Genomic DNA, 25,399 nt, shown 5'->3' on the forward strand with positions numbered 1-25,399 from the left:
TTTTTGTGTAAATGCCATGAACTGCAGAAAAATAGTATATTCCTTTCTATCCCCATTTAGTTTCCTCCATAAGTCTATCATATCTAGGTTTTCTAACAATCTATTTACCCGCTTAACTTCCTTTTGTTTCTTTTATGATTAGATTTATCTAAATCTGAGAGCAGGAGATTGAAGTCTCCCACTAGTAGAGCTTTGCTGAGTATATCTTCCTGTAGGTCTTTCAACTTCTCCTCTAAGAATCTGAATGCTATATCATTGGGTGCATGCATATTTAGTATTGAAATATTTTAGGAGGATGCAATTTCCTTCTTTATCTCTTTTAATGCTATCTATTTATTCAGCTGCTTTGTCTGAGATAAGGATTGCTACCCTGCTTTTTTCACTTCAGTTGAAGCAAAATATATTTTTTTCTCCAACCTTTTACCTTTACACACACATTCACTCTCTCTCTACATATATATATATATATACACACACATACATATGTATATGCTTCAAATGAGTTTCTTAGTTTCTTGTAAGCAGCATGTTGTAGAATTCTGGTTTTTAATCCATTCTGCTATTCACTTACATTTTAAGGGAGAGTTCATCCCATTCACATTCAAAGTTATAATTACTAACTCTTTACTGCCCTCCATGCTATCTTCCTTCTGTTTGTATTTTTCCTCTTTTTCCCCTTTATCCATATTCCCCAGTGTTTTGTTTCTTAACACTGCCACCTTCAGTGTGCTTGCCCTCCTACATCAACACCCCCTCCCTTTTCTTTCCCCTTTCTGTTTCCCCCTTTTTCTCCCCCCTCCCTGTACCCCTCCCCTTTTCCCCTTTTAATGCTTGAAAGGTAAGATAAGTTTCTTAACTTAACTGAGTGCCTGTAAAAGCCAAGTCTGATGAGATGAAGATTCAGGTGGTTCTTACCTCCTCCCTTCTTTCCCTGTATTACAATAGATCTTTTGTACCTCTTGATATAATGGAATTTACCCTATTCAATCTCCTTCATCCTCCCATCTCCTTACTGTCCCCGCTTTTAAGAAGGTATTGTTTTTAAATCATTCTGAGTTACAGAAATGTTATAGTGTCCATCACTTCTGGTTAAGTATATTCTCTCCAACTGAGTTACAGTTCTCAAGAGTTATGAGAGTCTTTTGCCCAATTGGGGATATAGCCAGTTTCATTTTATTGGGTAGCAGTTTTTTTCTTTACTATTTTTTATCCTTTTCATGTGTCTCTTGAGCCTCCTGTTTGATGTCCAAATTTTCCATTTGGCTCTAGTCTTTTTCATCAGTAAATATGGGAAGTATCCCATTTTGTTAAATGTTCATCTTTTCCCCTGGAAGAGAAGGCTCAGCTTTGCTGGATAGTGGATTCTTGCCTTCATTTCAAGATCCTTTGCTCTTCAGAATATCTCATTTCAGGCCCTTTGGTCCCTTAATGTTGATGCAGACAGGTACTGTGTAATCCTTACTGTGGCTCCTTGTCATTTAAATTGTTTCTTTCTGGCTGCTTGCAGGATTTTCTTTTTTATCTGATAGTTCTGGAATTTGACTACAACATTCCTTGATGTTTTCATTTTAGGAGTTCTTTCCAGAGGGGATCGATGTTTTGGGGTTTTGGGTTTTTTTTTAGGATTTTGCATGGCAATCAGGGTTAAGTGCCTTGCCCAAGGCCACACAGCTAGGTAATTACTAAGTGTTTGAAGCCGGATTTGAACTCAGGTACTCCTGACTCCAGGGCTGCTGCTCTATCCACTGTACCACCTAGCCACCCTTCGATGTATTTGTTCAATAACTATTTTGAACTCTGGTTTCATGATATCAGGGTAATTTTCTACCACAAAATTCTGTAATATTAAGTCCAGGCTTTTTTTCCTCTTCAATGTTTTCAGGAAGGTCTATAATTCTCAGGTTGTCCCTTCTTCATCTGTTCTTGAGCTCAGTGGTTTTGCTGATGAGGTATTTTACATTTTCTCTTATTTTTTCAATCTTTTGGTTTTGTTTAACAGAATCTTGTCTCATGAAGTCATTAGTTTCCACTGATTCCATCATTATTTTTTAGGGTAGAATTTTCTTCATTTACCTTTGGCAACTCCTTTTCCAGTTGGTCAATTCTATTTTTGATTTAGTTTTCCATTTGCCCAAGAGTAGTTTTGAGAGAATCATTTTCTTTTTGCATTTGCCCAATTGAAGATCTGAGAGTTTTATTCTCATTTTGTATTTGTCCAATTGTATTTTCCAAGGATTTGTTTTCTTGTTACAAGGTGCTAATTTTCTCTTGATTCTTTTCCAAATTTTTCCAGTTGATTTTGAAACTCCTTCCCAATCTCTTCTCAGAAGTCATTCTGGGTTGGAGACCAATTCATATTCTCCTCAGAAATGCTAGATCTCTCTGGGTTAGAATCTGTCTCTTCTAAGTATTTCTCCATGGGCCCCCTTAATGGCCTTTCTTCATCTTTCTAGGGTCTTGTTTTTTTTTTTTTTTTGGTGGGGTGGACTGGCTCTCAGAGGTTTGATTTTGAAGACCCTAGAGGCTTTGTTCACTTAACTTAATAATTCTAAGGACCAGCCAGTAGGGGGTGCTGGTTGCTTTCTCTGCAGTGTTTGAGGCCCTCTGCAGCAGGATCTGAGTTGACCTTGAACAATGGCTGAGCCCTGGGGGAGAGAGTTAATCTCACTTTCCTTTGAGTGAACTCTGTTGGGCATACCTGAGCCTGATGGGGTAGGAGTTGTTTATTGTCTGTTCTGGGAAAAGGGCTCTGATGAAAGTATGGAACTCACGTCCCAGCCCAGCTGGTTGTTCTCCAGGCCTGCTCTGAAACTCTCTGTGCTGGAACTCACCCCCTCCCCCCATAACTCTTCTGGCAAAAGATTCAGCAGCTAAAATTGGATCTCACACCCATCACTCACCAAAGTCTCTGAGGCTAAGGCTGGTCCTCTGGCTTCCCCCAGCAGCTGTCCCTGCACTGGCCCTCTGTTCTCATCTCCTGGTTCACCCATGGTCCCCTGAGACAGACCTTCTTGCTAATTGTTCTTCTCCTACCTTCTCTTTTTGCATTTTGTCGATCAAATTTATGTTAAGAGGTTTCTTTCATGTTATTTTTGAGGAGAAAGAAGAGCACTTAACACAGTGCCTGTCTTCTCTCTGCCATCTTGGCCAGAAGTACCTTTACTCTTTAATTTAGTGACACTGATCCTTTTGCTATTCTGCTAACAAAACACTGTATTTCTTGTCTCTGAGCATTCTATCAATCCTCCAAGCCTAGAATGTTCTCCCTCCATATCTCTACCTATTGATTTCTTTCAAGTACCAATGAAAATCTCACCTTTTTTATTTTTTAGGAAGACTTTTCTAATGTATTCTCTCCTAAATGCTAGGCCCTGTCTTTGGTTGATTATCTCAAATTTTTTCTGTATAGCATTAAAGTTGGCCACAGACTGTAGTTGGGATAATTCCTAATTCTTCTAATGCCATGGTTCATAGGGTTTGAGATGTTCAGAAAAAGCTGTTTGTTCGGGGTTTAGACTTATTAATCCAATGTGGTGATGTCTCTGGTATGAACAAACTTCTTCGACCAATGTAATTCAGCAACTCATTTGTAATTCAACAACTCTGAGAGTTACTTACCTAAGGTAGTGAAGAGGGTAAATAGCATATATATACAGCTAGAATATGTAAGAAATTCATACTTATACACAGATCTTCCTGACTCCTTACCAGTCATGTAACCACTATGAGAAATACTATTTTTAAATAATGAAAACAGTCTTTAAAAGACTGTTTTGCTGATTGTTCTTATTTCCCACCCACCCTCACCCTCGTGTACATTTATTTTTTTTCTATCCTGTGGTTTTTCCTTGTCAGAGAATTATTTGTTCTGTTTTGATTTATGAGAAAGGTTGTTGTCAAGTTGAACCATATGAAGCCACTGGAGCTTTGAATTCAGTAAAACCAGCTTTCCAAAATTATAGTTTTACCAAATCCTAAGCCCATAGTGTTCCAAGTACTCTTTCTCCCACAAATGTTTAATATAATGTACTTTTAAATGGAACCCACAAATGTCAGATTCCTTGACACCTACCTCATCAAAATATTGTTTGTTATTAGCAAATTGATGCCCATGGTTTAATGAATCTATTTATAGGCATTTTATATAATCCTTTAAAAGCCTTTTAAAATCTTTGTTGCAGGAAACCATATTTCATGGAGAGTAAATGAAATTTGAACCTCAAAAGTCTTGAATTCACATCCAAATTGAAAATCAACAAAGTCTTAAGGAGGTTTTAAATTAGGAAAAATGTAACTCTTCCTTCTGAGAAAAATCTTGCAAACTAGTAATTTGCTTAAGTCAGTTCTGAGATTTTTGTCCAAAGTGACTGAGGATCTGTCAGCATGAAGCTTGCCTCCTGAGAATGCTGATTGGGTTGTCAGAGAGGCAATTCTGGATTCATCAATCTTTTATCTGCCATTTAGATTTTAAACACAGAAGACTGGGCATTCTGCAGTGGAGTCTCTGATGGGCTAATGAGCTATTAGCTGCAGGTATGAAGTCATTGAGTGGGTCCTAAAGGGAACAGAGATGCATTTCACACCAGTCCCTTTATAAAATTCTCCTATGGTTTTTGGCTCCTTAGTGGATTTCCCAGGATGGTGCTATACCACACAGAAAATACCATTTCCAGTCCTCCTTGAACTTATGGTGCTTACTGTGCAGCCTTAGTTCATACTATTTGAATTCACTTATTGTGGTTTACATAAAATTCCCCTTCACTCATCTACATGAAGTAGATAGTGATTATTTGCCTATAAATCTAACAGGCACTGTGATTTGTTTACCCTCTTGCTCTGGGGGCACTCAGGAACAAATGGGCAGCTGTTCTTGAATGATTTTCCAGTCCATTTGGAGGTCTGTTTCTCCTTGTTTCTTTCCTTGAGTTTTTTAGCAGCTTGGGGTTCCTTCTTTCATGGTGTTTACTCTGGACATGGTGTGAACAGAGGCTCTTGGAAAGATTGGAGTGTTAATATCCTGGAGTGTGTCCTGCTCCATGTTAGAGATTGCTTCTCTAGGCAGCTGTCAACTGTAGAAGAAGCAGCCCTTTCACACACACACACATACACACACACACACACACACACACACACACACACACACACACAGACAACCCCCCCCCCCCACACACACACCTACACATGTCCTCTCCTGCACTCCAATTTAGCACGAGGAGCAACAGACCAGGAAACCTGACCCAGTGCTGATTGGAACGTCATTTCACATTCATTTCCAGAAAGGTTGGAGCCTACATGTGGTTCTCATTTAGCCTCAGTGTTTGATTGTTTTAAGTAATTAAAATAAAAAAAATAAACTGGTATCACAAAAATGTCACTCTGCTTTAAAGAAGTACAATTAGTTTTCTTGGACAAAGAACAGGAAAGGGAAAGAAAATAAGATGAATTACTGCTGCTTCTTTACAGATCTTCTCATAAATTGTGAAAGGTGTTAAGACTTTGTAAAAGTAATTATATTTTGAATTCAATTGACTCAAAAGTTATAAGGAAAACTAATGAACTTCAAATATATTGCTAATTGGCACCTTTAAACACAGTCCATTAATGTGATGTGATTTTAGATTATTTCTTTTTTTTAAGGATGTAAAGGATATGTTTCTAATTTAAGATATAGATCTATCTATCTATCTATCTATCTATCTATCTATCTATCTGATTGACTAATAGACTAGAAATTGAAAATTGAAAAATTTGCTTTCTGGTTATAAGGAAGCTAAATTTCCAGATGCTTCTTTATTGTTTTAAAAAGACAATTATTTTCTGAAGATATATCAATATAGTACACTCAATATTTATCTATCTATCTATCTGTCTGTCTGTCTGTCTGTCTGTCTGTCTGTCTGTCTATCTATATTAGGTTTTTGCAAGGCAGTGGGGTTAAGTGGCTTGCCCAAGGCCACACAGCTAGGTAATTATTAAGTGTCTGGAGGCTAGATTTGAACTCAGATACTCCTGACTACAGGGCCAGTGCTCTATCCACTGCGCCACCTAGCTGCCCCCAAAATATATTTTTAATGGCCACAGAGATCTAATACACTTCTGAAGGTACAAATCTCTCTTGATCTGTGCCTTCCTCCGGATGTTAATACTTTCTTTCTCCTTAATTTTTCTTGTAGTCCATGCAGTTTTGTAGCTGTTGTCTTCTTTCTGAGTGGGGTGGGAATGATAGATTGTTGTATTTTTGTCTTTATGTCTACAGAATTGAGCAAAATTTTATGCTCATGGTTTATACTTAAATGCTTGTTGATCTCACTTATTCATCTAGTTTTATCTTCCATTAGTATCCTATATGTATTCTCCTTTCTATCAAGGACAGTTTCTTCACTATGTCCCTGACTTGCTGCACTTATTTCCACCTTGAATCATGTGTTCCTCTCTACTAGCTCTCTGTAATACCTACCTATCCTTAGTCTTACTTTCATGAAGCGTCTTCGCCTCCCTTACCCACACCATCATGCATTTATGCATTTCAGCCAATATTGATTTTTTTACCTTATTGTACATCCAAGGCACTTATTTTCTAAACTTTATATTTTGGTACTTGATTATATTTAACATCCTTTTCCATAACTGTAATTTTTTCTAATTGTTTCACATTTGAAAGTTTGCCTTTGAAATATAAAAGTATTATTATACCTCTTTCTAATATCTTTCTCTAGCAGAATAGATACACAATAAATTCTTGTGTGAAAAGTCCATAGACTTGACTGTGATGGAAGAAATTAAAGCAGAGGACACAATTTTTTTGGTTACCTTCTCATTCCTCAGCCCAGTATTCCTAGTACTTTCTTGAGTTTTATTAGATATTGGAGGCAATTTAATAAACATGATTTAGAATATTGGAAGATGGGGAGGGAATTGAGCAAGAGGTGGCAAGGGAACATGACAGGGATTGAAAGGCAAATAGAAAAAGGATCAAATGCTTAATCCTGGCCTCCCTCAGCAGAAGGTGCCAATAGTAGAGGAAATGGGGCACTCAACTTACATCCTGAAGTACTAAATAGGTAAATAGAATTCAAAAATCAGCTTAGAGCAAGAAATAGGGTCCGTTCACTGATAATGGCAAATCCTGAAAGTCTTAAAATCTTTCTGAGATGGCAGCTTACAGAGCTAAAAAGGGTGGATAGACAACTAGAAAGGAAATCAGAAGGACCTGATTTTAATATCAGCTTAGAAAACTGTTAACTGTATGACTAAATAAATCACTTAATCTCTCTCTGTCTCGATTTCCTCAACTCTAAAACAAGAATAATAATAATTGTACTGAGCTCATAATTGTGAAGGAAGGTAATAGTGATGTTAAAACATTTTTTCAGATTTCAAAGCAATAATTTATAAATGTAATAAGGACAGAGTTAACTGAACAAAGTAGTATGTGGAATGTAGTCTTATCTTAAAAGATCAGCGATATTTTCTGAAATAGTAATAGTAAAAAAAGAAAAGGGGGAAGAGATTGAGAGTTAATAGTTAAGGAGGACACTGGCTGTCCTGGCAGTATGGTAAAACTTTGATGGATAGCAGCTATCAAGGCAGAGTAAAGCATAAGAGTATATAACCTTCATGAGGGTAGATTTGAGTAGTAGTTGTAAAGGAAGACCTAGAGTATACCTTAGATCAAAGAGAAGCTAAGCAAGAAACAATGAGACATATTTAGCAGCCACATGATGAATTTGTGAAGATGAATATACTGGGTATGATCCTGTAAGAATAATGTCAGTATGAGCTGAGATCAGTGAGAAAACCTAAGGACACCAAAAAGGAGGTTTATTTATTTATTTTTCTTAGGTTTTTTTTTTTTTTTGCAAGGCAAATGTGGTTAAGTGGCTTGCCCAAGGCCACAGAGCTAGGTAATTATTAAGTGTCTGAGACCGGATTTGAACCCAGGTACTCCTGACTCCAGGGCCAGTGCTTTATCCACTGTGCCACCTAGCCACCCCAAGGAGGTTTATTTTTGATTTTGATTTTTTAAAAAATATCAGAAGAAAGAGGATGATCAAACGAGAAATAGGGTCACTGTTCAGGTTGACTAAATAGCTAGAATTGATTAAAGATTAATTTGCTTTTATTTTCCCTGCTTAGAAGAACGGTCTTTGAATCCAACTGACACAAACAGGGAGTTGATTCCCAAATAATGCAGTGGTAAATTATCACTGAGCTGCCCTTGATGAACTAATCTGACCTAGTTGAATTTCTTTCTTGGGTGGTTGGATTAGATGAAACTGCTGAATAAATCAGTGCATAGTATTTCAATATCTGTGAATATAAGAGTTATCAAAGAACTGGAAAAGGGAGTAATACAATTTTTAAAAAGAAGAGAATGTAGCATATAAATTATAAAATTCTGGATCAGATTATTTAAAATATAATTTGTGAGGCTTACCACAAGGAACTACTATGGCTTCATGAGGACCAAGTCATGTGGAACTAAACTTTTTTTCTTTTTTGATTGGGTTACTAAACTGATAAAGCACAACAATATTCTGACTACAATTTACTCATATTTTAGCTAAGGGATTGATGAAATATTTTATTCCTTCTTATTGAAAATATGGAGAGATGTAGATTAGCTAATAGAATAATTGAAGATAGTCAGATATAAGTGAATGACTGAACTAAGTAATCATTAATATTTGCATGTCAACATGGAAAGAAATCTCTGGTGGATTTATTTTGGGCCCTAGGTTATTTAACATTTTTGTCTGTGATTTGTAAAAAAGATATATTTGGCATGTTTATCAAAACTAAGGGGGAATGGGAACAGCTGGATAACCAAACCAGGATATAAATACATGCATAAATACAAACATACTTGTGGAAACAGACAGATGTGTGTGTGTGTGTGTGTGTGTGTGTGTGTGTGTGTGTGTGTATGAAAGAGAGAGGGAGAGAGAGAGAGAGAGAGAGAGAGAGAGAGAGAGAAAGAGAGAAAGAGAGGGAGAGAAAGAAATAGAAGCTAAAAAAATTAGGCGGAACCTAATAAGGTGAAACTATATTGAGATAAAAATAGGAATTTTACATTTAGGTTTAATAAGTCATGAGTACAAGGTCAACAAAGCATATTTCAGTTCATTTGAAGAAGTATATTTAGGTCTTAGTAGACTGAAAACACTATCATTGTGTGATAGTGAGTTACTAACAAGATAATGCAATTTTGGATTGCATTAAGAAGGCAGGATCACTCTGCCCAGGTTAGATTACATTTAAAATGTTATGTCCAGCACTGAACAATGTATTTATAAAAAGATCATTGTTAAGCTGTAGAGTAGGGTGGTCAAACTAACTAGAAATGAGGGTCATTAAAGGAAAAATTTTTGCCCACCCTTTTTTACTGACTTAGAAAACCATATACTAATCTGATTTATGTTCTATTGTAATTTTATTTATTTTGTTAAGTATTTAGCAGTTACATTTTAATTTGGTTCTGGCCAGTGGGAGTGTTTCTGGCTACCATGTGGGCTGCATGTCAGGTGCATGATACCTCTACAGCAGAGAGTGAGATTCTAAAAGTTGTCAAATAGCATAATGAAAAGGATTGAGTTCACACCATTTGAGTATTGAATAAAGGAACTAGGGTTTATTTAACATGAAGGAGAGAAGATTGGGAAGGATAGTGATGAGAAGGATGGTACACATGATAACATCTTCAAGCATTTGAAGCATTGTCATATGGAAAGGAGATTAGATTAGCTCTGTTTGCTCCCTGGAGGGCAGAATTTGGAGCAATATCTTAAATATAAAAAGGTAAAACTAGACTGGATATAGGTGGAACTGCAATGTATATGAGACCAAAACAACCAATAGGAAATTGAAAATTTTATTTATTTTATGTATTTATTTACTATAATATAGTTAAAATGCTTTTTCTAAAAATTCATATATGTATATAAATACATATGCATTTAATAAATCTAGTTTTTAAGTGCATATATATGTTTATATGTATATACATATATATTTTAAAATTTATTTAGGGTATATTTGTATGTGTGTGCATATATATATTTATAAATAGATAGATACTCACTTAACCATTCTATACATTAAATTTTGTGTCAGAAATGAGAATAAAATGAGGAACAGACTATGTTCCCTTTATTCTCTCCTATTCCCTTTCTAGGAATTTATCAAATCACATATGACTTTTTCAACAAGTTGGATTCATGGAAGAAAATTTGACCTTTTACACTTCTCATTTCAGATGGGAGCATAGATTTCCTCACTGTTGCTTTCATGACGTAAGAGAGATCAAACTAAGAACAAACAGAATCTATAAAGCTGAACTGTGTGAAACTTGAAAATTTATGCTATAACAATAAAAGTGGAAGCTAAATTTGTATTTGAATACAGAGGATTCATTCTTTCAGGCTATGCAAACTTCTCATTTCTAGTCATTCAAATAAGTAATAGCAAAACCTATAGTGAATTAAAATGAAATAAAGAATGATTTTAAAAATTGCTAAAGCAAAACATGAGAGATAGGCTCAAGAGGGACATTTGGACAATTATGGATTTGTTCTGTGGCCACCTCATTATTAGACTATATCCAGTTATCCTCTGGTAAAACTAATTTTTTAAGTCCCACTTAGATTTCTAATTATAGATTCCATCTATTTCTGCAATAACTAATTTCTCTGATTTATCTGTAATCTTGTTCACTTAACACCTATCAAAGACAATACTATTTATTCTTAGTTTTGGAAATCCAAATGAATGATGAATTCAAACTGGAAAAGTGTGAGTTGGAAAAAAAACTCAAAAATGTCTTTGCTCACTTTTCAGTTTGGTTCAAAGCATTTGCTCAAAGCGGAGATGACCTCCCTTTAAACTTGCCAGTTCACGCTTATTATAAGACAAAGAATCAATTAATCATTTTGATTTAGAACGACTTTCCTTCCAAGAATATCCAGAAAGACCCAGTTCATGTCAGCAAAGCATTTAATTAAGAAAATAAAAAGTCGAGACCAAAATTTGCTAGAGAGAATCCCCAGCTGACTTGAAGCAGGCAATGAATCATAAAGAAAAGAGCAAATTAACTTCCCAGTCAAGTGTCTGAAGAATGTACAAGGAGTTCTGTGACCATATGCTAGTGGAAGCTGTCAGGACAGTAGGGGAAAAAAAGATCACTGAGGGCATAGTGTCAGAATATTCAAAGGTTGTGGGGCTGAGAGGAATTCAGATACAGATGTCGCCCCTTTGGAGATTTCCTCTTCACTTTTGAACATTAGAGAGCAATTGATTAAAACTTTATGAGCATTTAGGGGGCAGCAGCTAGGGACCAGTGCATGTGGCTTCTGAGGGGGCTGGAAGGCCCCTGCATCTCGTACACAGGAAGAGGAGCCCCAGAGCTTGCTTTTTCACATGAGGACAGCCTAAATTGGAAGCTTGATTGAACCAGCTTGTACTTTGTAGTGAGAAAACATGTCCTGAGAATTAGTGAAGTGCAGGAGACAAAGACTAGAAGGAAGGCAACCCTGTTTGGTCCATTACTACTGCAAAGTTTAGAGATGTGTGCGGGTCTATTATTGGGACCAACAGAGACCACGTACAGTATACAGCAGGATTGTAGAAGTGAGCCATGAACAGTGAACAGTGAACAATTGCAACCTGGAGCCTATCTGAATGGCAGCATTGTGGAGTTTGGAGAGTCATTGTGGTACAGTTGAAAGAGATGGGAAGTCCTGGGTTCAAATGCTACCTTTGTCTATTACTAGCTATGTGGCAATTGTGAAAAAGATGACCTCTTTAAGCCTCAGGTTTTTCACTAAAGGTAATAAATATCTGCATTACCACATCAAATTTCTGTCAAGATTGAAAGTACAAAGTACTTTGCAAACTTAAAAGAGCAGTATAAATATCAAAAACATGGTCACAACAGAGATGATCTTCCTTTAAATCTGCCTGTTCATGCTTATTCTAAGACAAAGTATCAATTAATGGTTCAGTCAATTTTCCATTCATCAAAAAAGCATTTATTAAGAAGCTATTAAATATGTGGCACTGGGTTATTATACAAAGACTAAAAGGATACAGTTTCTTCTCTCATTACCTTAAGAAAGACAGTTACAGATAAATATATTATGAAACTTTCAGAGGAAACTAGACATACCTCTGAAATGAGTAGAACCAGAACAAACTGTATAATGGTAAGATAGTGAGAAAAACAACTTTGAAAGATTTTAGAACTGATCTAGTCATAAAACATGAATTTCAAAAGAATGAAAATAAGTCAAGCTACTTGCTTCCTGATAGAGAGGTGAAATGTGGAAGGAGACATGAATTTTTGGACAGTGGCCAATGCAGGAAATATATTCACAGATAAGTTAATAGAAACTATATACAAAGTGATTTCAGGAAGGATACTAAAAGTTGGGTGGAGTAGGAGAGGCTTGTACTCATTTAAACTGAATCTTGAAGGAAAGAGTTCCAGGAGTTGGAGTTAATCTAAGCATTGGAGACAACTTGTACAGAGAGGAGGAAGAAAATATGTTATGTAGAGAGTAGACCACTTTGTCATTAATGAATAATATATGATAGAGAATAATATGAAAGAAAGTGAGAAAGATAAGTCTGGCTGGGACATTAAATGACAGAATAGAGTTTTTAATGCTTAGAGGTAAAGGGAAATCAATGAAACTTTTCTTTCTTTTTTTTTTTGTCAAAGCAGTACAGTTAAGTGACTTGCCCAAGGCCACACAGCTAGGTAATTATTAAGTGTCTGAGGCCAGATTTGAACTCAGGTACTCCTGACTCCAGGGCCGGTGCTCTATCCACTGCACCACCTAGCTGTCTCAAAACTTTTCCAAAGACGTTTGTCTTATTTTTTTAAATTGATGAATTTTAAAACAATTTAATCTTCCCCTGCTATTCTGTTCCTCCCCCAATTGAGCAATTAACAAATGGAACCACCTCATCTCCCAATCAATAATTGCATATTCAGGCAAAATAAATTCTCACATTGACCATGTGATATATATATATATATTATATATGAAAAACATTTTATTTTCATTCCTTTGTAATTCTAAAGTCTTTCAAAGTAGTTTATCTTATTATGTGAATTGTTCTAGTTTTGTTCAATTCAATGAGGTATCCCTAATTTCTCAAAAATTGGCATTCATAATTTTTTACAACAAAATAATGTCCATTACCTTCTTGCACCATGACTTTTTTAGCCTTTCCCTAATAGGATATCAGTCCCTTAATTTCCATTTTTTTGACTACCATGAAAAGAGCTATTATAATTGCTTTGGTACATAAAAAGATCAATTTCCACTTTTATCTCCCAGCTAACTAAAATTCCACCTTCTACAAAAAGTCTTTATTTTTCCCCTTGATTTGAGTGCCTTCCATCTGTTGCTTATATCTAATTCATATTGTATGTATCTTTCTTAATCATAGTTATTTTCATATTTCCCCTCTCATTAAATTTAGACCAGAGACTGACTTCTGTCTCTCTTTGTATTCCTAGTTATTTTAGCAAAGAGCCTAATATATTTTCTAGTCTTCTTACATCTTACTCTCTGGCATATACTCTTCAGTCCAATGATACTGATTTCCTTGTTGTCCCTTCAATAAGTCACTCCACCTCCTGACTTAGGGCCTTTGCTCCCACAGTCCATTATGCCTATGTGTTCATCTCATCTCCATTTACTGGCTTCCTTAGCTTTCATTAAGTCATAGCTAAAATCCCAACTTATTGGGTAATATTGGCATTTTAATTTTATTGACATGACCTACCTATGAACAATGAGCATTTTTCCAATTATTTAGGACTATATTTTTGCAAATAATACTTCATAGTTAGATTCACATAGTCCCTGAGTGAGTCTTTGAAAGATGTTCTTCCAAGTATTTTGTAGCTTCTACACTTATTTTGAATTAATATTCTTTTTCTTACTCTGCTGGATTTTGTTTATTACACATAGGAATATCAGTGATTTATATGACTTTATCGTATAACTTGCAACTTTGTTAAAGTTGTTATTTTCTTTTCTTTTTAGGTTTTTGTTTTTTGGCAAGGCAAATGGGGATAAGTGTTTAGGGAAATATTGTGTCTGAGGTCAGATTTGAACTCAGGTACTGCTAACTCCAGGGCTGGTGCTCTATCCACTGTGCCACCTAGCCTCCCCTAAAGTTTTTATTTTCAATTAATCTTTACTTTATCAATATGGTTTTATAAGTATACCACATATCATCTGCAAAAAAGCAATAATTTTGTTTTCTCTTAACTTACTTATCCCCTTAATTTCTTTTTCTTGTTTTATTGCAATAGCTAACGTTTTCAGTATTAGGCTAAATATTAGTGATGATAATGGGCTTCTTTACTTTTGATTTGACTGGAAAGACCTTGAGCTTTCTTTCATGACATGAAATGCTTGTTCTTCAATGTTGACAAATACCTTTTATTATATTAATAAACTTATATGTTATATTAATAAACTCCATCAATTTTGACAAATAGCTTTTATTATATTAATTCATATTAATATTTGTATTAATTTAATAGTTATATTAATAATTGGTTTTCATTTCTAGAATTCAAAATAGAAATGAGTATTTGATGTTGTAAAAGCCTTTTCTGCATCTACGTATATAATCATGATGCTTTAAAAAATTTTTATTATCATTTATAATTTGCAATTTTCCTTACTTTGAATGAACCCTGAATTCTTGGTATAAAATTAATCTGGTCATAGTATATAATCTTTCTAATTTGTTGCAGTCTATTTGCTACTATTTAATTTATTTTATTTTAAAATTATTTAATTTTTATTAAATTTATTTATCATTGGTTATTAGTGACATTGTTGTACAGTTTTCTTTCTTTGCTTATTCTCTTTTTGTTTTAGGTGTCAAGACCATATTTGTATCACAGAAAGATATTAGAAGGTTCACTCTTTTTTTCTTTTGATAATTTATATTGGATAATTTGAAATTTGGCTGTTCATATCTTTTTTTGTTTTTACAAATTTGAATAAGTTTATTTTATATCTTAGATATGAAATATGAGATATATTATGAGATTTGAGAATTTTATTAGAGAACCATGCTGAGTTTTATTTAAGAACCATTATTTACTTAGTGCTATCCCAAACTCCCCAAAGCATTTTTATAGCCCTACAAAACATAGACTAAAGGAAAAAAATAGTCTGGAAAAATGAACAAATAACCTTTACAAAAGAATCTGACTATAAAAAGTTACTTTGGTGACTGGGAAACAAATTTAGAAGACTATTGTATTTTAAAAAATGGCAGCAGGATGATTTAAAAAAAAAACAACTTGGAAAGACATAAATGAACTGAGGGAAAGTGAAGTGAGCAGAACCAGGAGAACAGTATACACAGTAGCAGAAATATTCTACAATGATAAACTTTGAGAAGCTTGCCTATTTTTGACAATACAATGATCCAAGATAATTCTAAAAATGCTTAGAATAAAAAATGCTACCTACCTCCAGAGAAAGAACTGATTAAGTCTGAATGCAGAACAAAGAATACTTTTTATTACTTTCTTTTTCTTGTTTTTTTATTTATGTTTTCTTTTACAACATGTCTTATATGGAAATATGTTTTGCATGATTGTACATGTATAACCTATATCAAATTGCTAAATTTTTCAATGAGTGAGCCAGGAGGGAAGGAAAAAAAATTAAAAAAAGAAACAATGAAATTGCTTTTTACATATAATCAGAAAATTAAGCATTAAAATAAAACTATTAATCTATTTTATAAGTTTTTTTGGTAAAAAAAATTCCTAATTTTTGGGCAACTACGTGGCACAGTGGATAGAGTGCCAGCCCTGAAGGCAGGAGGAACTGAGTTCAAATCCCACCTCAGACACAATAATTAGCTAGCTGTGTAGCCTTGGGCAAGCCACTTAACCCCATTGGCTTGCAAAATAAAAAAAAAACAACCTAAAAAATTCCTAATTTTGCATTAGTAGGAATAATGAATCCCAGTGAGTCATTGACTAATTTGGATTAGCATGCATATTTCCATTAAGCTAGACTCAATTACCACATTTTCCATAATTATAACTTTAATAGTGCAAATTTGAATACATTTTACAGTACTTACTATTCATTATTTTCATCAGTTTTATTAACCTCTTCTTTCATTTTCATTATTTCTATTCTGTTTAGTTGAACACTGAATTTCTTGTCCAGTTTTTAAGAATTTTATATTCAATTCATTTATTTGTTTTTTTCTTCGATCATGGTTTCCCTGGAAGTCTTTTTAAAAACTTCTATTTTTTTCATTATTATCCTTGGTATTCAAGACCTTTTTTCCTTCAACTGAATTTTTTATTTATCAAGGTTTGTAAAGCATGGCTTTGAGAATTGATTGGTATAGCATTCACTATGTAATTTAAGTTAATATTAATACTTTTATAATATTTACTATATACTACTTTTGTAATATTTACTCTATACTATTACCCATCAATACTAGACAGCTAGGTGACACAGTGGATAGAAACCAGGTTTGGAATTAGGAAGACATGATTTCAAATCTGACTGACATTTACTTAACTGTGTGACCCTGGACAAATCACTTAACCCTATTTGCCTCGGTTCTTCTATAAAATGAGTTGGTAAAGGAAATGGCAAATCACTCTAGTGTTTTTCCAAGAAAACCTCAAATGAGATCACAAATCACCGAACAAGTCATAAAAATGGGATATTTCTCTAGCTATTTGTGCTATTTTTAATTTCGTTAGTAATGACACCTGTAATGTTTTGGAGTAATTCTTAACATTATTAATGTTAAGAATTACTCCAAAACATTTTATGCATTTTATGGTTATTATGAGTGGGATTTCTGTTTTTATTATCATCTCTTAATTTTTTGTTATATGGAATATTTGATTTTTAGAGGCTTATATTTTTACCTACATCTTTACCTACACCTAAAAGAAATGTTTGCGGAAGTTGATCCTAAAAGCATTACGAATACACTACAGAAAAAAAAAAACTTTTGCAAATGTATTTATGTTAAAACCCTAAATCATATGGCAATGGCAGCTAAAATTTTTTTTGCATTGATTAGTTTGTAAGATTTCCATCTGTGAATAGAGGTAATTTTCTTCTTTGTCTCCCTTTGTGACTATTGTCTTAACTGCCATTGCCATATGATTTAGGGTTTTAACATAAATACATTTGCAAAAGTTTTTTTCTGTAGTGTATTCGTAATGCTTTTAGATTCAACTTCCGCAAACATTTTTTTTTTTTAGGTTTTTTCAAGGCAAATGGGGTTAAGTGGCTTGCCCAAGGCCACACGGCTAGGTAATTATTAAGTGGCTGAGGTCGGATTTGAACCCAGGTACTCCTGACTCCAAGGCCGGTGCTCTATCCACTGCACCACCTTGTTACCCCTTCACAAGAAAATTTCAAATGAGGTCATAAAGAGTTAGATACAACTGAAACAATGAACAATAGTATTTTATTTAATTTTGTTATTTTTGTTATTCCTCCCAGTGCTCTGAACAACATGAATACAATAATAAATGTTTGCTGGGGCGGCTAGATGGCATAGTAGATAAAGCACCGGCCTTGGAGTCAGGAGTACCTGGGTTCAAATCCGACCTCAGCCACTTAATAATTACCTAGCCGTGTGGCCTTGGGCAAGCCACTTAACCCCATTGCCTTGCAAAATGTAAAAAAAAAAATAGAAAAGAAATTTTCTTGTCAAAGATACTGGAATGGTTTGTCATTTTAAGCATGGTTAAGTGAATTGCTAGCAAAGATTTAAGGCCAGATTGCGACCAAGGAAGATGAGTCTTTCTAACTTCAGGACTAATACTGTCCATTGTGCCACCTAGCTGCCTAAATAAGATATAAAACATATCAATTAAATTAATTCACAGTAAATTAATGTGTTAACCCAAAGGAATGCATACTTTTCAGATCAAATGAGAATTTATTTAAGACATTTTCCAAGCTTTAAAGTGCTAGATAAATGCCATTCGTTATTATTTTTATGAATTGCAATAATAGTTTAAAAAACAAAAGGAAAATGTTTCCAAATTCCCCATCCAATCATCCCAACTGCCAGCTAGTACTATTTCTTGCTTTTGATGATAGTGCTAATTTGGTTCAGAATATTTTTTTTGAAACTTTACAGATCTAGTATCTGAGACTTTTGGATTTTATTTCTGTTTTGAGAAACATTGACTAAAGTTCCATTTAATTTAGCTAACTAAAAAATTCAGCAAAGCTTAGTAGGAAGCAAGAATCTGGCAGTCTTGACTCCTTTGCTATGAGAAAAATTCTTTGCTCTTTTTTTTGTACTCTTTAGGTTACCTGTCAATCACAACTCAAACTTCTTTCCAAGAATAGTATTAGGCTTTCCAAATTCCAACTTCTTTTTTTTAATCAGCTTTCACAAGAAAATGACATAGAGAGAAAACAGCCTGGCTTTTTTTCCCTACTACATAATTTCTTCTTGAAAACTAGAAAAAGGAAATCCAATTAGTCAAAATATATTTCATTTTCTCTCTGAATTGTTATCTTGAATTGACCCTGCTATATCATTAATGTCAGAAATATCACTCAGATAAAGCTCGGCAGTCTGCAGATGGGTAATATTGATTACCTGTTAATGATGCACAGGAAACATGCATAAGACTTGCAGATGTTTATAGGAACAAAGAGCACTGACCAGGTTGATGAAAGGTCACATAGGTGAACATGTGTACAACATGACAATGGTCATACAGTGTTCTGTGATGGGAGAGGCATTAGATCATAGGACAGAGAACATGAGTTTGAATTCTAAGGGCACTGGAACAAATAATTTCTTAAGGATTTTCTTAATGATTTCTTACAACTCTAAATCGATGACCCTATGATATCAGTGCTAGTCTAACACAGATATAATCTTAAATTTTGCAGTTATCTCATGTCACTCAAGCACATCTTCTTTAATATTCAGTAACTTAACTCAAAAAGCCAGATCAAAGCCAGTCCTTATCATCTAATTTTCCTATAGGGGTTGCCTTTGACTGGATATTTTAAAAAATAATAAAATATTGCCCACAAAGTGAAGAATTGAATGACAATAAGTCATTGATCTTGGCTGTGTAAGGGAGTAGAAAGGGAATTTGTAGATTTGTAATGCAGCCAATAGTCTCATTTATAATGGTGGGAAAAGTTTCTGTCAACAGAACCGGTTTAAATATTTATAATAAGACAAGGTGAAAACCAGAAAGGCAAACATGAAAGAGGTTCAGTTAAATACTATATATTTTGTCAATCTCAAGCAATAGATTAATCATTTAACTAGTACCTTTTAGGTATTTTTTGATGGCATTTCTCAATGTGAAAGACTATTTTACCCAGTTCTTGTTATTCTTATTATCTAGTTTCTGACCCAGATGACAACTTGGAAGCAATGGTATTTTACTAGACAGATTCTTTCCAGAAACTGACTTGGGGAATGGTCATTAGATAATATTTTGTAGTTTTCTTGTTTATTTTAAAATCTCTAAACCTTCCCAAAATCTTTTTAAAAATTATTCTTCTGAATAATTTTCCATCATGATCACATTTATCTATCTAACACAGAAAAAATTCCAAATCATTTTATCACCTCCTTTATACCACTCTATTCTTATTGTTTGTTTTCTAGAATTCTTTTTCCATCTATTGATACCTGTAGCAATCATTTCATTTTCATTTTAGTCTATTTTTTCCGTTTTAATCTATTCTTCAAGACCTTATTCTGTTGCTATCTATTTGCTCAAGATAAATTTCATATATATACTTCAATGAAAATTAGTTTTGGTAGGAATTTCATAGGCAATTTAGTTCAGTATGATCTGTGTGACCTTGAACAAATCACTTAATGTTTATTAATGATATATGAAAGGATTGGATTAGATACCCTAAGACTCTTTTTCAGTTCTAAATTCTATTAGCTCATATAATAGCAGGAGGCCCATTCTTTTTATTCTTTTCCTTGAATAATTTCAATAATGTGGAATCTACTACTTCACAGGGCAGCCTAATGAACTTTTGAATTTTTTCTTAAAATTAATTTTAATTATTAGGACATTTTTTTCTTATGTTGAACTGAAATCTACCTTTACAACTCCTGCCAGTTGCTCCTATTTCTGATCTCTAAGAAAGCAATATGTCTAATCCCATTTTCATATGCTGTCCTTTTTTAAAAACAATTTAGGCTGAATCTCTCAAATATTTTTCTAGCAGGTTTCCAATCTCCTTGTTTGGGTGGAAAAGGAAGAAAACAAAATTCCCAGGAATCTTCAGCATGAGATGAAATGAGATGAAGGGAACTGTAAAATAGGATACCCTGGGAGTCCTAAATTCACATTATCTGATTGAATAACTGATATTTACAGTTTTGTAAAGTGATTTACCTGCTTTTATCTCATTTGATTCTCATAGTAAATCTATGAGGGTAGGTGCTATTGTCGTCTCCAATTTGATAATAATAATGATGATGATGACATTTATTCATTCTAGAAGAAGATCATGACATCAGGCAGGTGATATCATGACAAGAATGAGAATTAGATTTGATTGAGGGTGTGCTGTACTAAGTCATTAACTTTATTTTTTACTTCAGAATCATCTGGGTCCAGTGGCCAGATATAAATCAGGGCACCTGGAAATGCCCCTGGCTGTGAGGCAATAAGTGACTTGCTCAAGGTTATTCACCTATTTAAGTATCAAGTGTCTGAGGCTAGATTTGAACTCAGGTGCATCTTCATTTTGCAAATTAGGGAAATGAGACAAAGATGTGACTTGCCCAGAGCTAAAAAACATAAGACTACTTAAGGCAGGATTAAAATCCATGTCTTCCTAATTCTAAATATCCATCTACAATTATACACTTGTTTCAATCTAGTCTGGATGACACAGTTAGGAATGTATAGTAGTATGGGATTCCCATCTATTTTGATCATTGATTATCCTAAGCAAAAGGTAACTGAATTGTAGAGATTTCTCTGGAATTTCAAGGGACTCCTTCTCCTCTCCCATTCAATTTTTATTTAATTCTGACCTTATTTTTGACTCTGTATAGAGTTGGCAAAGTGAAACAAAATGGATATAGGTTCCTCAGAGCTAAAACGTGAGAGCTGATATTTAACTTATTGGAATCCAATAAGGAAAGGATTGCTCCATTTGCTCTGAGGTGATGCTGATGTATGAGCAAATGAACAATCTTCAGGGCCAAACCCCTCTACTTTCTATTCTCTTTATGTTAGATTAGGGTCTTAGGCATCTTGGGAGGACACTGAAAATTATACAAATCTTGATATTAAACTAAGAAGACTCTTAAGACATCAGGGAGCTTTTCATAACTCCTCTGACAATATTTGGAACACCTTCTACCCTAAAAGTTAGCATTAGGGAAAAAGGAGAAGATAATCTGAGGAGCAATATTGAAGAAGTAGTAGGAATACCTGATAATTCCCATTAATAACTAACATTTATATAATGCTTTAAAATTTTCAAACTACCTACAATAGGAGAAAGGAAAGGGAATAAATGTAATGCCTACTTACATGTTAGGTATTGTGTAAGTAAGCACTTTAAAAATGTTATCTCATTTGATCCTCAAAACAATCCTGAAATGCAGGTATTGTTTATTATCCCTATTTTACAATTGAATAAATATATAATATTGTGCCTTCCTGAAATTATTCAGGAGACAATATAAATGTTAGTTGTTGTATTTATTATTAAGTTCTTACTGAATGTATGAATTTATTCCTTAAAATTTTGTTATACCCTCTCTGTGGGCAAAGTATACTCTTATTTCAACTGTATCTTTGTTTAAACTATGTGTGTGTGTGTTGGTTATGCATACTCGAGGTGGAGCAGTAGATAGAACACTGAACCTGAAGTCAGGACCTGCCTCAGGTACATACTAGCTCTATGACCCAGATGACAACTCAGAAGCAATGATATTTTGCTAGACAGATCCTTAATTACTGCCTATCTCAGTTTTATTATTATTTATTATCTAAAATAGAAAGGATATTATAACCCCTACTTCTACAGGTTTGTTATAATGGAAAAAAAAGAAATGCTAATCTTTGTTATAATTATATATAACAAATATAATATGTTATAAATATAATATTCTAAGCAACATAATATATTATAATTACATATATAATAAGCACCTATATATTATAAATATCATCTATTCATTATTTCAATAATTATTTATGTCCACATATCAGTATACATACTGTCCATTCACAAGAATATAAAGATGCATACACATATGAAAATCTGTATTAGACAGTATGGCAGTATGGTCAAGAGAGTAACATTGAATGTGATAAGATACTTCTTTCAATATTCTTTTGTTACTGGGATGGAAGGAGATTTCTCCTGAGGTCTTGATAGAAAAACAGGTGAAAATTAAAGATAGCTTAATTGTCTGGGCTTTTTATTTTCCCTTTCTTCACACAGCCTGTGAAACTTGTTAGGAGAAGAAGGCAGTTGTACATTTCAGTTATTCTAACAATAAGCAAAGTGAGATTATTTCTGAGAGGATTATGATATTTTAGATTTAGAATTGGGGGAAGGACTTTAGTGGTCATCTAGTCCAGACCCCTCATTGACCAGCAAGTCACACCATTGGTAGAGCTGGAAAATAAACTCTATTCTTCTGATTCCATATTCAGCTATTTATCTTCTGATACTAGAAATGTACTGAATCCCTAGAATTCCCTTGGGAGAGTCAAGTGTTAAATTTTCAGTGGGAACATATGTGTCTTGGAAAGAAGCAAATGCTACAAATCACGATTTGATTAATTTTATTGATAGTAAGAAATCGATGGCAAAAAAGTTAAACAGATTAAACTCGTAAATGTGTAATGCTTACAATTTTATTGAGAGATGGTTGTAAACATTTACTAGCACACCACTGACTGATACTCTTATGTTTCCTTATATGTGTGTGTGAATATATATATATGTATATATATGTCCACATTTGCACCTATGCCTAAGTAAAATTTAGTTGTTAGTATCACTAGACTTAAGTCTTTTTTAAAAAAGTATTCCTTCAGAATTTAAAAGTGAAAATGAAAAAAAGACAAACATACATAATTCAGTATTATTTTTTAAAAAGTACTTTTGAAATAAAAAAATAAGCATTTTAGCTTAGAAAAAGTAATTTTGATAAAAAGAGATATTGTCTGAAATTTTTAAATCAGTCACTGAGCTTAGTGCCATTTTTTGATGTATTTCATTTTATAATAGGAAAGTTCTGGAGTTTAAGGTACGTTTTGTACCAATGCTCAATGCTAAGCCAGAGGAAATATTATCCTAGTGGTCCCTAAGGCCCAATGTCTAGGTGTTGGATACATGATAAACTTACATGGAGCTTTCTCAGTGAGATATAGTCCTCCAGAGGATTGAATTTTTTAAGGTTTAGTACAGTTAACTCTTTAAAATAAGATTTAAGCATCCCTTGTCAGGTTTCTTTAGGAGCTTAAATTTTTTTTTTAAAAATGCTTTTTTGACTATACCCTTAATCCCCTGTCTCCAGAGGAAAACCTTTAGCTATCTTAGCCACTTCATGTCTTAATTTGCAAATCAATAGATTGTGTATATAGTTGCATATGTATATGAAGAGGGGAAAAGGAATTTTATCCTTTGTGACACATGCAAACTTTACAATATTTAAATGAAATGTCCTCTTCCTAATTGCTTCTCTATGATTGAAATGTCAATAGATTCTGATATTTTTCCTATTTCCTAGGCAGTTCTCTTGCATATATTATTCATTATGGAATTAATAAATCAATTAATCAATAATTAGGAATTCTGAATCTGTGGTTTTATTCTCATCTCTAAAAATGGAGATAATAATCAAACCCATATTACAGAATTGTTGAGATTTTCAAGAAAATAATTTTTCAAGAAAAATTTTAAAGCAATAAAGAAATGTGACTTATTATATTATTTGTTCTCATTTTTTGGTTCATTTTCAGATATAAATGGTCTGTAACCATTCTATTATTATTATCATTATTATTTCATATTCAGTATTCTTCAGCATAAGCAGGTAGATGAAATGCCTGTTTTTTGAAATCTTATACAACTATTATGATGAAAGCTCATTTATTAGTATGGTTATTTTTGCAGATTGACAACTGGATCTGGTGTCAGGAAGACTTGAGTTCAAATCTGGATCTGACGCCTTAGTAGATATGTGATACTGGGTAAGTCACTTGACCTCTGTCTGCCTTAATTTCTTCATCTGCAACACAGGAATAATTACCTCATCTGCAACAACCCTATGCCATAGTGTTGTTTGAGGATAAAATGAGGTCATATTTGCTAAGTGATTTGCATCCTTAAAGAATTATGGTAGATATTATATATTTGTGGATAACATTGTCCAGGACACTAATAGGTTAGGCACCCTTTTCTATAGTCACCATTGTTAGTATATATGAGAAGTAGGATTTGAATCTAGTCTTTTTAACTTCAGGACTGGCTTTCTGCTATGCTATGCTTCTGCTGCTTTAGTGATTAGCTATTAGGGCATTATTCTAGAACAGATAGATTAATGAGAAATATAGGGTGACTCTCTTTGCTGAGAATATACAAAGGACTTTTAGAAGGTTCCAGGAGGTCTAACAAAGATCAGAGTTCAATCATGATTAGCCTCTCAGTCTTCAAGTGGTGGGGATTATTGTTCCAGATTCAAATTTTGAATAGCATTATGGCCTTGGAATCGTGAAGGTTTGAGTTGAAATCATTCCTCTAATATATATTAATCTTGTGACCATATTAAATTAGTCACCTTGTCCATAATCACACAGTCAGCATATATCAGAAATAGAATTTATACCTTGAACTTTTTAACTTTTCTTGTATTAAGACAAGTTCTCTAATTTTGTGAATTACAGATGAGTTGGCAATCTGCATCATTGGAGGGAGATTCCATACTAGATTGTCCCTATATCACTGGCCTGGACCTTCTCTTCCGTTCCCTCCTCTTCCTCCAGCAAATTAGATTTCTGTAATTTATTGCTATTCAGTGAACATTTATTAAACATCTCTGTGTAGGGCATCGTGCTGCACCATGATACAATTGATGTCTATCAATGTCAACATGATTATGGAACAAGGGATGTCCAGGATGCTTCTCTAACCAATAATTTAGGAATTGTGACCTGGGTATAATGACTTTTGAGCAAGGTCAGACTATTGTGTAATTCTTGACAAGTCATTAAACTTTTCTAACCCTCAGTTTCCTCATTTGTAAAACAAGGATAATTATATTCACATTTATTTATATCTTAGGGTATCTTGTATTACTGATAGTTCTTCTGTGAAGAATATAT

The 25,399-nt window shown here is 33.8% G+C and overlaps 1 long non-coding RNA gene across 1 annotated transcript in view; it reads left to right on the top strand.

Annotated features, from left to right (window-relative positions):
• LOC141511029 (uncharacterized) overlaps positions 1-25,199 on the top strand; it is a 33,797-nt gene extending 8,598 nt beyond the window's left edge. Inside the window, exons 2-3 of the long non-coding RNA XR_012475246.1 lie at positions 24,192-24,268; positions 24,962-25,199. This is a non-coding gene — a long non-coding RNA (uncharacterized LOC141511029). The remainder of the gene's footprint in view (positions 1-24,191; positions 24,269-24,961) is intronic.
• The last annotated feature ends 200 nt before the right edge of the window (positions 25,200-25,399 follow it).

Source organism: Macrotis lagotis, chromosome 2 (assembly GCF_037893015.1).
Source record: "Macrotis lagotis isolate mMagLag1 chromosome 2, bilby.v1.9.chrom.fasta, whole genome shotgun sequence".
Lineage (NCBI taxonomy): Eukaryota > Metazoa > Chordata > Mammalia > Peramelemorphia > Peramelidae > Macrotis > Macrotis lagotis.